Source organism: Hyperolius riggenbachi, chromosome 11, assembly GCF_040937935.1.
Source record: "Hyperolius riggenbachi isolate aHypRig1 chromosome 11, aHypRig1.pri, whole genome shotgun sequence".
Lineage (NCBI taxonomy): Eukaryota > Metazoa > Chordata > Amphibia > Anura > Hyperoliidae > Hyperolius > Hyperolius riggenbachi.
The window spans coordinates 221,751,397-221,764,497 of NC_090656.1; positions in this window are offsets into that span (position 1 = coordinate 221,751,397).

Genomic DNA, 13,101 nt, shown 5'->3' on the forward strand with positions numbered 1-13,101 from the left:
CCTAACTGACCTAAACTGCGGGCACCTACCTAACTGACCTAAACTGCGGGCACCTACCTAACTGACCTAAACTGCGGGCACCTACCTAACTGACCTAAACTGCGGGAACCTACCTAACTGACCAAAACTGCGGGAACCTACCTAACTGACCTAAACTGCGGGCACCTACCTAACTGACCTAAACTGCGGGCACCTACCTAACTGACCTAAACTGCGGGCACCTACCTAACTGACCTAAACTGCGGGAACCTACCTAACTAACCTAAACTGCGGGCACCTACCTAACTAACCTATATTGCGGGATCCTGCCTATCTAACCCATACTGGGGGAACCTACCTAACTAACCTATACTGCGGACCCCTACCTAACTAACCTATACTGCAGGAACCTACCTAACTAACCTATACTGAGGGAACCTACCTATCTAACCTACACTGCAGGAAACCTACCTAACTAACCTATACTGCGGGAACCTACCTATCTAACCTAAACTGCAGGAACCTACCTATCTAACCCATACTGGGGGAACCTACCTATCTAACCCATACTGGGGGAACCTACCTATCTAACCCATACTGGGGGAACCTACCTATCTAACCTATACTGCGGGAACCTACCTATCTAACCTATACTGCGGGCACCTACCTATCTTACCCATACTGGGGGCAACTATATGGGCTACCCTATACTGGAGGCACCTACGTAGCTAACCTATACTGCGGGCACCTATGCCTGGCTCCGTGGGGGGGGGGGCGATTTTTACACCCTTGCCCTGGGTGAAATTTAGCCTAGAAATTGCCCTGCATGAAGGACCTGCTGAAGCTGCTCCACACCTCTCACAACCTCAGATCAGCAAGTTCTATAAACTTGGTCACTCCCAGAGTGCACCTCAAAAAATCTGGAGATAGAGCCTTCTGTCATGCTGCCCCTACTCTTTGGAACTCCGTGCCACACCCAGTAAAGACAGCTCCATCCCTGGAGCTGTTCAAATCCAGACTGAAAAGCCACCTGTTTAGCCTGGCATTTCCACTTATAAAATTCTTCCTCTGTACCACGATGGTCGGAGCCATGCTTATGCGCTTTGAGTCCCATGGGAGAAAAGTGCTTCACAAATGTTATTTGTTGTTGTTGTAGTCAAAATCACATAATAAATAAAATTGCTTAATCAGTGTTTGCCCATTGTAAAATCTTTCCTCTACCTGATTTACTTCCTGAAATGTATCACATGGCGACATCTTTAGTTCTGAACAGGGCTGCGGAGTTGAAGCAATTTTTGGGTAACTGGAGTCGGATGATTTTTGTATCAACTCCACAGCCCTGGTAAGTATTAGATTACATGACAACTGAAGCGAAAGGGATATCGAGGCTGCCATATTTATTTTCTGTCCTGCTGATCCTCTGCCTCTAATACTTTTAGCCACAGCCCCTGAATAAGCATGCAGCAGATCAGGCGTTTCAGACATTATTTTCAGATCTGACCATATAAGCTACGTGCTGGGTTCAGGTGTGTGATTCAGACACTACTGCAGCCAAATAGGTCAGCAGGGCTCAGGGCTACCAGGCAACTGATATTGTTTAAAGGGAAATAAACATGGCAGCCTCCATATACCTCTTGGTTCAGTTGTCCTTTAAGAAGTCGGAGCAATTTTGGGTACCTGGAGTCGGTAGCCAGTGGTGCTCAGCAGAGCTCGAATATTCGAGTAGCTCGAATATTCAAGCTCTTTTCCAGCTATTCGAGCTCGGTATTCGAGCTCCGAATAGCTGTAGCTATTCGAATGGGCTATTCGAGTACACTCGAATAGCCCATTCACTATTCGAGCTATTCGAGCAAACGGCGCTATTCGAGCTCGGTACCGAGCTCGAATAGCGTCATAGCCCAGATTGATGTCCTTAGAGCCAATCAGAGGGCTCCCAGGCCCTCTGACGGCAGCCAATCACAGAGGGGGACCCTGGCCAGCCCCTACCCTATAAATAGCGGCCGCCATGTTACGTTTCTCCGTCCTTGCCTGAGACTTGCATAGAGAGAGAGTTGCTCCTTTGTGCTTTGGCTTAGCAAGAGCTTTATTGTGGTCATTTACCTAGCGTTTTTGCTCACATACACCTCCTATACACACCTATATTGTTGTTAGTTAGTTAGACATTGTATTTTAGTTAGTAGCTTTTGTGTTACATAGAGACAGGCCAGCTGCTGCAGGCTTACAGCTTTAGGCCTCAGGGCCTTGCCTGTGTGGGCAGCTGTCCTCCTGTCCTCTGTTTATTTCTCTCTATTCTATACCAGTATTTCTGCTGTCCTTTACTACTGATTGTATTAGTATTGTAGTTATATACTGTAACTGTACTAGGACACTCACTGTCACTGTTCATAGGCTACTAGCTGCTCCTGCGTGTGTGCACTCACTTTCTGTGTACACACTACACACACTCTATTTCCTTCTGATAACTGATTGATTATTGTAATTGAATATTGTAATTAGTTAGTTGTACTTACTGTTACTACTTACTGTACTAGGAGTCTAGGACACTCAGTCACTGTTCATAGGCTACTAGCTCCTGCGTGTGTGCACTCACTGTCTGTGTACACACTACACACACTATATTTCCTTCTGATAACTGATTGATTATTGTAATTAGTTAGTTGTACTTACTGTTACTACTTACTGTACTAGGAGTCTAGGACACTCAGTCACTGTTCATAGGCTACTAGCTCCTGCGTGTGTGCACTCACTGTCTGTGTACACACTACACACACTCTATTTCCTTCTGATAACTGATTGATTATTGTAATTAGTTAGTTGTACTTACTGTTACTACTTACTGTACTAGGAGTCTAGGACACTCAGTCACTGTTCATAGGCTACTAGCTCCTGCGTGTGTGCACTCACTGTCTGTGTACACACTACACACACTCTATTTCCTTCTGATAACTGATTGATTATTGTAATTAGTTAGTTGTACTTACTGTTACTACTTACTGTACTAGGAGTCTAGGACACTCAGTCACTGTTCATAGTCTACTAGCTCCTGCGTGTGTGCACTCACTGTCTGTGTACACACTACACACACTCTATTTCCTTCTGATAACTGATTGATTATTGTAATTAGTTAGTTGTTTGTACTTACTGTTACTACTTACTCTTACTGTACTAGGAGTCTAGGACACTCAGTCACTGTTCATAGGCTACTAGCTCCTGCGTGTGGGCACTCACTGTCTGTGTACACACACTACACACACTCTATTTCCTTCTGATAACTGATTGCTTATTGTAATTAGTTAGTTGTACTTACTGTTACTACTTACTCTTACTGTACTAGGAGTCTAGGACACTCAGTCACTGTTCATAGTCTACTAGCTCCTGCGTGTGTGCACTCACTGTCTGTGTACACACACTACACACACTCTATTTCCTTCTGATAACTGATTGCTTATTGTAATTAGTTAGTTGTACTTACTGTTACTACTTACTCTTACTGTACTAGGAGTCTAGGACACTCAGTCACTGTTCATAGGCTACTAGCTCCTGCGTGTGTGCACTCACTGTCTGTGTACACACACTACACACACTCTATTTCCTTCTGATAACTGATTGATTATTGTAATTAGTTAGTTGTACTTACTGACTGTTACTACTTACTTACTTACTGTACTAGGGACACTCACTCAGTCACTGTTCATAGGCTAGCTCCTGCGCGTGTTTGCGCGTGCGTGCACTCACTGTCTGTAGTGTACACACACTAAATTTACTTGTGATTACTACTGATTATTGTAACTGCTAGTTGTACTTCCTGACTGTTACTACTTACTTACTGTACTAGGGACACTCACTCAGTCACCTCACCCACCAACCCACTCCATTAAAGTACCCCACTTTTCACCCGCCTTTTAAAAAACTTTTGTCTATACGCCCAAAACATCGAAGATGTCTGGAAGTGGCAGCCAGCGCGGTTTGGGCAAGGGGAAGGGCAGCAAGGGAATCAGGAGGAGAGGGAGCAGCATTGTGGCAGGCCGCGGCCGCGCCACCATGCACAGTTCCGCAGCAGCAGCGTCAGTGGCTAACATTCCTCCCATAGCCACTGGCCGTGGACGCCTTGGGCGCCGCCCAGCAGGAGCATCTGCAACTCACGCTGCAGAGACACAGCAGCAGCAGCGTGTAGCACCTGCTCCGATTTTCCTCCAGCCGGGTCGGAAACGTCCCATTGAGGAAAAGCATGCAGACACTGTGGTGCAACTCATGACGGAGGATGAGCAGCCCGCCATCAGCTCTGCATCCGAGGCCTCCACCCTCACCACCACCCCTGTTCGCAGCAGCCGCCCAGCAGGGCCTGGGGAGGAGGCCAGTTCACCGTCAGTTGGCGACCTGTCATTCAGCAGTCTTTTGACCCCAGGCATCATGAGTCAATTGTCTGCTGTTGTTGGCGATTTTGAGGAGGAGATGCTGATGGGCACTTTGGGGGATGAGGGATTGGACAGCAAGACTGTGGCGACAGTCAAGCAGCCCATCCATGCATCAGGAGAGGAGTTTGGGGGGTCCTTATCCCAGCAGGACATGTTTCAGGAGGGGGAGGATGATGATGACCCGGTGACAGACAGAGACTGGGTGCCACCACCTCCAGGGGATGTCGTCCTCAGCAGCTCTGAGGAGGAGGAGGAGGATGCTCTTGTGGGCCTTGCAAGGAGGCGCATCATTGCAAGCATTGGCAGCAGCAGTAGGCAGGTCCCACAGCCTGCTGGTGTCTCAGGCTCAGCAGCAGCAGCAGCAGCATCTGCCAGTACCACCACCAGCCGCACCCAAGCCCCCCCCCCCCCCCCCCCCAACCACCACAGGGAGACAGGCAGCAGCGCTTCCATGCCGTAGGGGGATGTTTCTGTCACCAATCTGGCGATATTTCACCATGCCCATTGTGTACAGCAAGTACGCCACTTGCAACCACTGTCAGCGGAAGTTGAGCAGAGGTGCAGACCCCTTAAAGTTCAGCACCAGCTCGCTCATCAACCACCTTGCTGCAAAACATTTCCACCAGCATGAGGAGTTCCAGAGGCTGAAGGCATCTGGTGCTGGCAGTGGCACCACACCCATCACTGCACAGCCTTCAGCAGCAGCAGCAACAGCAGCCACCCGCCCTCCTGCTCCTCCAGCAGCACCAGCAGGAGTGCGGAAACGCACTGCTCCTCCCCCCTCTGCAACTCCTGCCGCCGACACTGAGGCCTGTTCTGGCAGCCAGTCCTCAGTGGCCTCCTCCGCTGTGTCTGCTGATTCCCGTGCCAGCAAAAGGCCACGCCAGAGCCTTTTGAGCGAGTCCTTCCAGGGGGTGGTTAGGGCTCTGCCTCCCAGCAGCCGTCGCGTGCGGCAGCTGAACGGCTTGCTGGCACGGGCCATGTGCTCTCAACTCCTGCCGTACACGCTCGTGCAGGAGGGGAGCGACATTCGTGCGCTGCTTGCTTGCGCAGCCCCAGACTGGCAGCTCCCCAGCAGACACTTTTTCTCCCGCAAGGCCATTCCTGCACTGCACCGCTTTGTGATGGCCAATGTGGAGCGAGGGCTGGAGCACGCGGTTGGTGAAAGGGTCCACGTCACCATGGACTCCTGGAGCAGCCGCTTCGGGACAGGCCGCTACCTGTCCTTCACTGTCCACTGGGTCAGCTTGGTGGAAGGGGGTGAGGATGGGAGAGCAGCAGCGGGCACAGCAGCAGCAGCAACACAGTGGGTGGTGCCACCCCGCAGGGTCAGGGGAACTGCAGCAGGTTCCTCCGATCCTCTGCCATCCTCCGGCACACCTGTCCAAACCCCCCGCCTCAGCAGCAGCGTGAAGGCCCGCCACTGCCAAGCGCTGCTGCACTTGGTCAGCCTTGGGAAGACCAAGCTGACGGCAACCCATGTGTTGGCCAAACTCCAGGAGCAGGAGAGGATTTGGCTGACCCCCAGAGGCCTCAGAGTCGGAGAGGTGGTGGCCGACAATGGGGCCAATCTGGTTGCCGCAATAGACAGGGGAAACCTGACCCACATCCCCTGTCTTGCCCACGTGCTGAACCTGGTAGTGCAGAAGTTCTTGCGCACCTACCAGGGGATGGGCGAACTGCTGGAAACGGCAAGGAACGTTGTGCGTCACTTCCGGCGCTCGGCTGCAGCCTGTGCGAGCCTGGAAGACATGCAAAAGGAGCTGGATCTGCCACGCCATTGGCTGATCCTTGACGTTCCGACTCGCTGGAACTCCACCCTGGCGATGTTGGAGCGTCTGGTTGAACAGAAGCACGCTGTCAACCAGTACCTTGCCCTGGCCACTGTTTCCGCCGCTCAGAGAAGGGACAAGACCAGCAACATCCCGTCCATCGTCCCCGATGATGACTGGAGGCACATGCAGCAGGTGTGCTTAGTGCTGGCTCCCTTTCTGCAGGCCACTAACATGGTGAGCAGGGACCATGCTATGGTCTGCGAGTGGGTGCCCCTGGTTTCTCTGCTGAACAGGGCCCTCGATGCTTTGCTGGAACAGGGAGCGGCAGCCTTGGACCAGCAGGAGCGGCAAGCAGCTGCACAGTCCACCTCTGAGGGGGAGGAGGAGGAGGACTTGGTGAAGGTCCCTGACCTTGCTGCTGATGAGGGGGAGCAGCACAGTGCAGCTGAGTTGGTGCGGGGGTGGAGAGAGGATGAGGCTGACGAGGCAGAGGAGGAGGATGAGGACAGCAGCACTGCCGTCGATGTGCCAGCAGACGTGGCCCGCCTCTTCCCAATGGCAGCGCACATGCTGACGTGCCTGCGCAGAGACCCCAGGGTGATCCAGATGAAGCAGAGGGAGGACATCTGGATCAGCATGATGTTGGACCCACGCCTCAAGGGGAAGTTGAGCCAGGAGGAGACCCAGCGCAACAAATAAGGAGCTTGCAGCAGGCCCTTGTTGAGCGCTTGGAGGAAGCCTTCCCCCAGCCTTCCACCCCCACTGTCCAGCAGCCAGCACAGAGGCAGCAGCAGGTGCCTGCATCCAGCAGCAAGCGCTCCACAGACCTGCTGTCTCTCAGCCACGAGCTCTACAGGACTGTAGAGGCTCCGGCAGCAGTGACTAGAGAGGAGGTGCATGCAGCAGCATCCTCCACCGGTCACAGCCAGCGCCTGACCCGCATGGTGGCTGACTACATGGGGTCCTACAGCGGGCTTGACAGCGATGCCCCTGTTGATCCCATGGAGTATTGGGTCAAGCGCCTGGAGATCTGGAGCGAGCTGGCGCAGTACGCCCTGGAAGTGCTGTCCTGCCCCCCTTCCAGCGTGCTGTCCGAGCGCTGCTTCAGTGCATCTGGTGGTGTGGTCACCGAGAAACACTCACGTCTGTCTCACAAGTCTGTGGACAGACTGACGTTTCTCAAGATGAACCAGGCGTGGGTGGAAGGCGAGTTCCTGGCCCCTGTTGTCGGCGAGAGGGGGACATGAACTGGCTAAGAACCATCGTTAATGTGCCTTACCACCCTTTACCACCTCCTGGCTCCTGCTCACTAAGCCAGCCTGGTTCACTTTGACTATTACGTCGCCTGCAGCCACACATTTTACACCTACAGTGGGCTGCTGTGTACTGCCCTTCTGCTGTCTGTCTGTGTTTCCCACTGCCAGGGTACACAGATTTACCTTCTGCTGCCACTCTGCCACCAGCTATTACGTCAAACAATAGCTATATATCTGTGTAATTTGTTTTACAAACAAAACCAAAAAACCATTAAAAAAAAAAAAAAGGTTTAATTTTTCTGAGGTGCCCGGGTTGAAAACTGTGTTGTCCCAGTTGTGTATTGGACACGATGTGGGCTGCACGACCGCTGTCTGGGACCTCCTGTTGTGTTCATTTACGGCCTGGTATCACCGCTAGGTACCAGGGCTATTATGTCACGCTGCCTGCCTGCTGCCACACTCACACTACTCCTCCATTCCTCCTGCTGATGCTGCTGTCTGTCTGTGTTTCCCACTGCCAGGGTACACAGAATTAGCTTCTGCTGCCACTCTGCCACCAGCTATTACGTCAAAAAATAGCTATATCTGTGTAATTGGTTGTAAAACCAAAACTACAAAACCATAAAAAAAAAAAAAAGGTTTAATTTTTCTGAGGTGCCCGGGTTGAAAACTGTGTTGTCCCAGTTGTGTATTGGACACAATGTGGGCTGCACGACCGCTGTCTGGGACCTCCTGCCTGCTGTGTTTATTTACAGCCCTGGTATCACCGCTAGGTACCAGGGCTATTAGGTCACGCTGCCTGCCTGCTGCCACACTCACACTACTCCTCCATTCCTCCTGCTGATGCTGCTGTCTGTCTGTGTTTCCCACTGCCAGGGTACACAGAATTAGCTTCTGCTGCCACTCTGCCACCAGCTATTACGTCAAACAATAGCTGCTCACATTACTCCTCCATTCCTCCTGCTGCTGCTGCTGCTGTCTGTCTGTCTGTGTTTCCCAACGCCAGGGTACACAGATTTACCTTCTGCTGCCACTCTGCCACCAGCTATTACGTCAAAAAATAGCTATATCTGTGTAATTGGTTGTAAAACCAAAACTACAAAACCATAAAAAAAAAAAAAAAGGTTTAATTTTTCTGAGGTGCCCGGGTTGAAAACTGTGTTGTCCCAGTTGTGTATTGGACACAATGTGGGCTGCACGACCGCTGTCTGGGACCTCCTGCCTGCTGTGTTTATTTACAGCCCTGGTATCACCGCTAGGTACCAGGGCTATTAGGTCACGCTGCCTGCCTGCTGCCACACTCACACTACTCCTCCATTCCTCCTGCTGATGCTGCTGTCTGTCTGTGTTTCCCACTGCCAGGGTACACAGAATTAGCTTCTGCTGCCACTCTGCCACCAGCTATTACGTCAAACAATAGCTGCTCACATTACTCCTCCATTCCTCCTGCTGCTGCTGCTGCTGTCTGTCTGTCTGTGTTTCCCAACGCCAGGGTACACAGATTTACCTTCTGCTGCCACTCTGCCACCAGCTATTACGTCAAAAAATAGCTATATCTGTGTAATTGGTTGTAAAACCAAAACTACAAAACCATAAAAAAAAAAAAAAGGTTTAATTTTTCTGAGGTGCCCGGGTTGAAAACTGTGTTGTCCCAGTTGTGTATTGGACACAATGTGGGCTGCACGACCGCTGTCTGGGACCTCCTGCCTGCTGTGTTTATTTACAGCCCTGGTATCACCGCTAGGTACCAGGGCTATTATGTCACGCTGCCTGCCTCATTGACTGCCTGCTGCCACACACTCATCCTCCTCCTCCTGCTGCTGAATTTACCTCCTGCTGTCTGTGTGTTTCCACTGCCAGGGACTCAGGGAGCACATACAATGGCGCTTCCAACATGCGTGCGCCACCAGCTATTTGTTACGCTCAAAAATAGCTGCATTTCTTTAAAAAAAAAAATTTGAAAAGAGAAATAAGTGAAGAAGAAGACGATATAGAAGAAGATGAAGAAGATGAAGAAGAAGAAGATGAAGAAGAAGATGAAGAAGAAGGAGAAGAAGAAGAAGGAGAAGAAGATGAAGATGAAGAAGAAGAAGATGAAGAAGATGAAGAAGATGAAGAAGATGAAGATGAAGAAGAAGAAGAAGATGAAGAAGATGAAGATGAAGAAGAAGAAGATGAAGAAGAAGATGATGAAGAAGATGAAGAAGAAGAAGAAGATGAAGAAGATGAAGAAGATGAAGAAGATGAAGAAGAAGAAGATGAAGAAGATGAAGAAGAAGATGAAGAAGATGAAGAAGAAGATAAAGAAGAAGATGAAGAAGATGAAGAAGAAGATGAAGAAGATGAAGAAGATGAAGAAGAAGATGAAGAAGATGAAGATGAAGAAGATGAAGAAGATGAAGAAGAAGAAGATGAAGAAGATGAAGAAGATGAAGAAGATGAAGAAGAAGAAGAAGATGAAGAAGATGAAGAAAAAGAAGATGAAGAAGAAGAAGATGATGATGAAGAAGATGAAGAAGAAGAAGAAGAAGACAATATAAAAGAAGAAGAAGATATAGAAGAAGAAGATATAGAAGAAGAAGATATAGAAGAAGAAGAAGAAGAAGATATAGAAGATAAAGAAGAAGAAGAAGAAGTATATACAGTACTGAACAAATTTCTGGACACAACTTCTCTTTTCAACTTTTTTTTTTTAAAGGAACATCCCCACATAATCACTTGCTGTTGTTACTTGGAAAAAAAGAGGTTTCTTGCATCATTCACCCTCAAAACAAGTGTTGGAAGCTATTTAAGGCCATTTCGAATAGTCAGCTCGAATAATGAGCTCGAATACCGACTCGAATAGTGAGCTCGAATTCCGAGGTCGAATCGAATAGTAAAAATTATTCGACTCGAATATTCAACTGATCTCGAATAATTTACTATTCGAATTCGACCTAACTCGAATTTTGAAAAGGGGTATTTGAGCATCACTGTCGGTAGCTTCATAAACTGAGGAGTCGGAGGATTTTTATACTGACTTCACTGCCCTGGTACTGGTAGATGTTCTCTGAGGAATATTTGCATAGTGAGAGTTCTAAAGCCAGTAGCAAAGATACCTGGTCTCTAAAAATGCTCAGGGGAAATATATAGCTAGTAGTGACCTTAGCCCGTTTAATAACAGGCTCTAGGTCAGTCACCGCTGCCACCTGTCAGCGCGCATGCGCTCCCCTGCCGCCGCGACCGTACACACGCCCGTGCGCACATGCCCGTCCGCCCCCTGGCTGTCCTACTCCTGTCCCAACAACGGCTGTCCCTGCAGCACATGCGCAGTAGCGCCAAACGCAGGGACACACACGGACATGGGACGCAGAGACACTTAGGTATTATTAGGTAGGATGAGTCAGGGCCGGGCTGAGGCATAGGCTGGAGAGGCTCCAGCCTCAGGGCGCAGTGTAGGAGGGGGCGCACAATTCATTCAGCTGACATTCCTAATTGTGTTTGAAGCAGAAAGAAATAAGAAAAGGAGATACATGGAAGTGACTACAAGCCAGATAACTAGAGATTAAGGTGTTGGGGGCCCTGGGGTGCCTCTTAGGGCCCGTTTCCACTGTTGCGACGCGATTTCGCCGGCATTCCGACGCTTGTAAAAACGCATGCGGATGCGTTTCCGCATGCGTTTTTACCCGCGATTTCGCGTGCGATTTCGCATTAACCATGACACTGCCAGGGCAAAATAACATTGAAAAAGGTGCGAAATCGCACGCGAAATCGCGGGTAAAAACGCATGTAACAAACGCATGCGTTTTTACTATTAAATACATTAGCGGTGATTCGCACGGATTCCCGACGCAGGCGAATTCTGTGGGTCCCGTCGTGCAGATTTGGCCCGCTGCCAAATCGCTCCCGCACGCCGCACATGTGGAAACAGCCCCGGCCACTTCAGTGTAACAAGCGAATCCGCATCTCGTCGCCGCATGCGGATTCGCTATGGTGGAAACGAGCCCTTAGTCTATTAGCAATCGGTGTGTTCTGGCTGGGGTGGGGGGATGGAGGGGCGCACTTTGGTGTCTCAGCCTTGGGTGCTGGAGGACATTGTCCCGGTTCTGATGAGTGTTTATGATACTGAAACTATGATAACTACCATGAAGGTGGGTATAATACTAAATAATTTAACGCATTCTACTATGTCGTTAATGTTTTTCTTTAACATATCTGTGTAAATTCAGCCTCGTGTATGTTGTTATATGCACATAATTGACCCACTGCTGTATGGCTGTCTGTGCATTTAGTGTGACTAAATTTGTACACTGGAACAAAGAGATGTTTAGTTCTAGAGTTTTGGAACTGACTCTGTTTTTTTAAAACATGACTGGAAGTCCTACGCCTTAGTACAAACTGTTCTGCTGCACATGTTTTTCTGAGAACATCGTGTTACTGTACGGCAGGTACCGGTAGTTAATGGGTGTCGCTAAAAAACAGCCAAACCCATCTATTAAAAGCTTTGTTAGTCTCTAGCATAATGTAGAACAAAGCAGGCAGCAGTGGTGCAGCTCTGTTCAGCCCACCCCCACACAGTATGATACAAGAAACAACAAACTATTGACAAATCACCGCCAGACATTCAGCTTATAACAATCACTTGTGCCTCTGAGTTTGCACATATCCTAAAATATAGGCTACAGATGTGAGCTGCCCATACCCGCATTGATTTTTCTGATTGCTTTTTTCTAATAGTGGCAGCTCTGATTTACGCCAGTGATTGGCCGATGCGATGTTTAGAAATAATAACCAAAGATTATAGAATATAGGGCATTGTCTTGGCTTCCTTTTATGCAGATGCGGCCGGTATGATAAGGATGGCTTGCTTTTCCATTAAAGTGAACCTCCAGACTAAAAATCTACTCAGCAGCACTGAAAAGGCTTGGTGTTTAACAGTTTCACAGCATCAGAACTTTGTTTTTCTTACCCAAGCCACATTTTTAGCTGCACAGAAGAAAACTGCCCAGGCATTTTTCCCCTGATGCTATGCAAAGCATGATGGGATTTCTGATGTTGTTGTTCTCCTTCTGCTGTTTTGGCGAATTTTTTTTTTTTTTTATTTGAGCTTTGAAGCCTAGCGTAGCTGGGAGGGGTGATCAGGACACAGGACAGTTGGAACTGTGTCTCATGGTCCCTGTCACCTCCTTTCAACCAAAAAGATGGCTGCCCCCATGACAAAGATGGCTGCCCCCATGAAATCACAAACATTTGCCTGTTCTTTTAAACAGGGTGGGTAAGAGATTATATTACCTATCTATTTTAATTAACATAACTGATGTAACTTAATGACAGTATGTTTGTTTAGGCCGAAGTTCCCCTTTAAGCAGGTAGTTTTGGAAGCAGGATGGCCCTGGTAGTAGAAATAAGGGCCTGTACACATGCGCCTGTGTAGCTGACGAAGTGCTGTGTTGCTATGCGGGGGGCGTGGGGATGACGGAGGGGCGATGAGCGGAGCGTGCGTGACGTCATGCGACAACCTGGGGGACCGGCACGAACAATGGGATCTGTGTCGTTGGGTAGATTTGTCCAGCGGATCGCTCATAGGTTGGGCAACGGGGATCATCAGGTGTCGTACACACACCTGATGGCTGATGCGGTAGGGCCGCACACATACCCAACTGATGTCGCCCGTCGGGGATCATGACCCAATCCCCT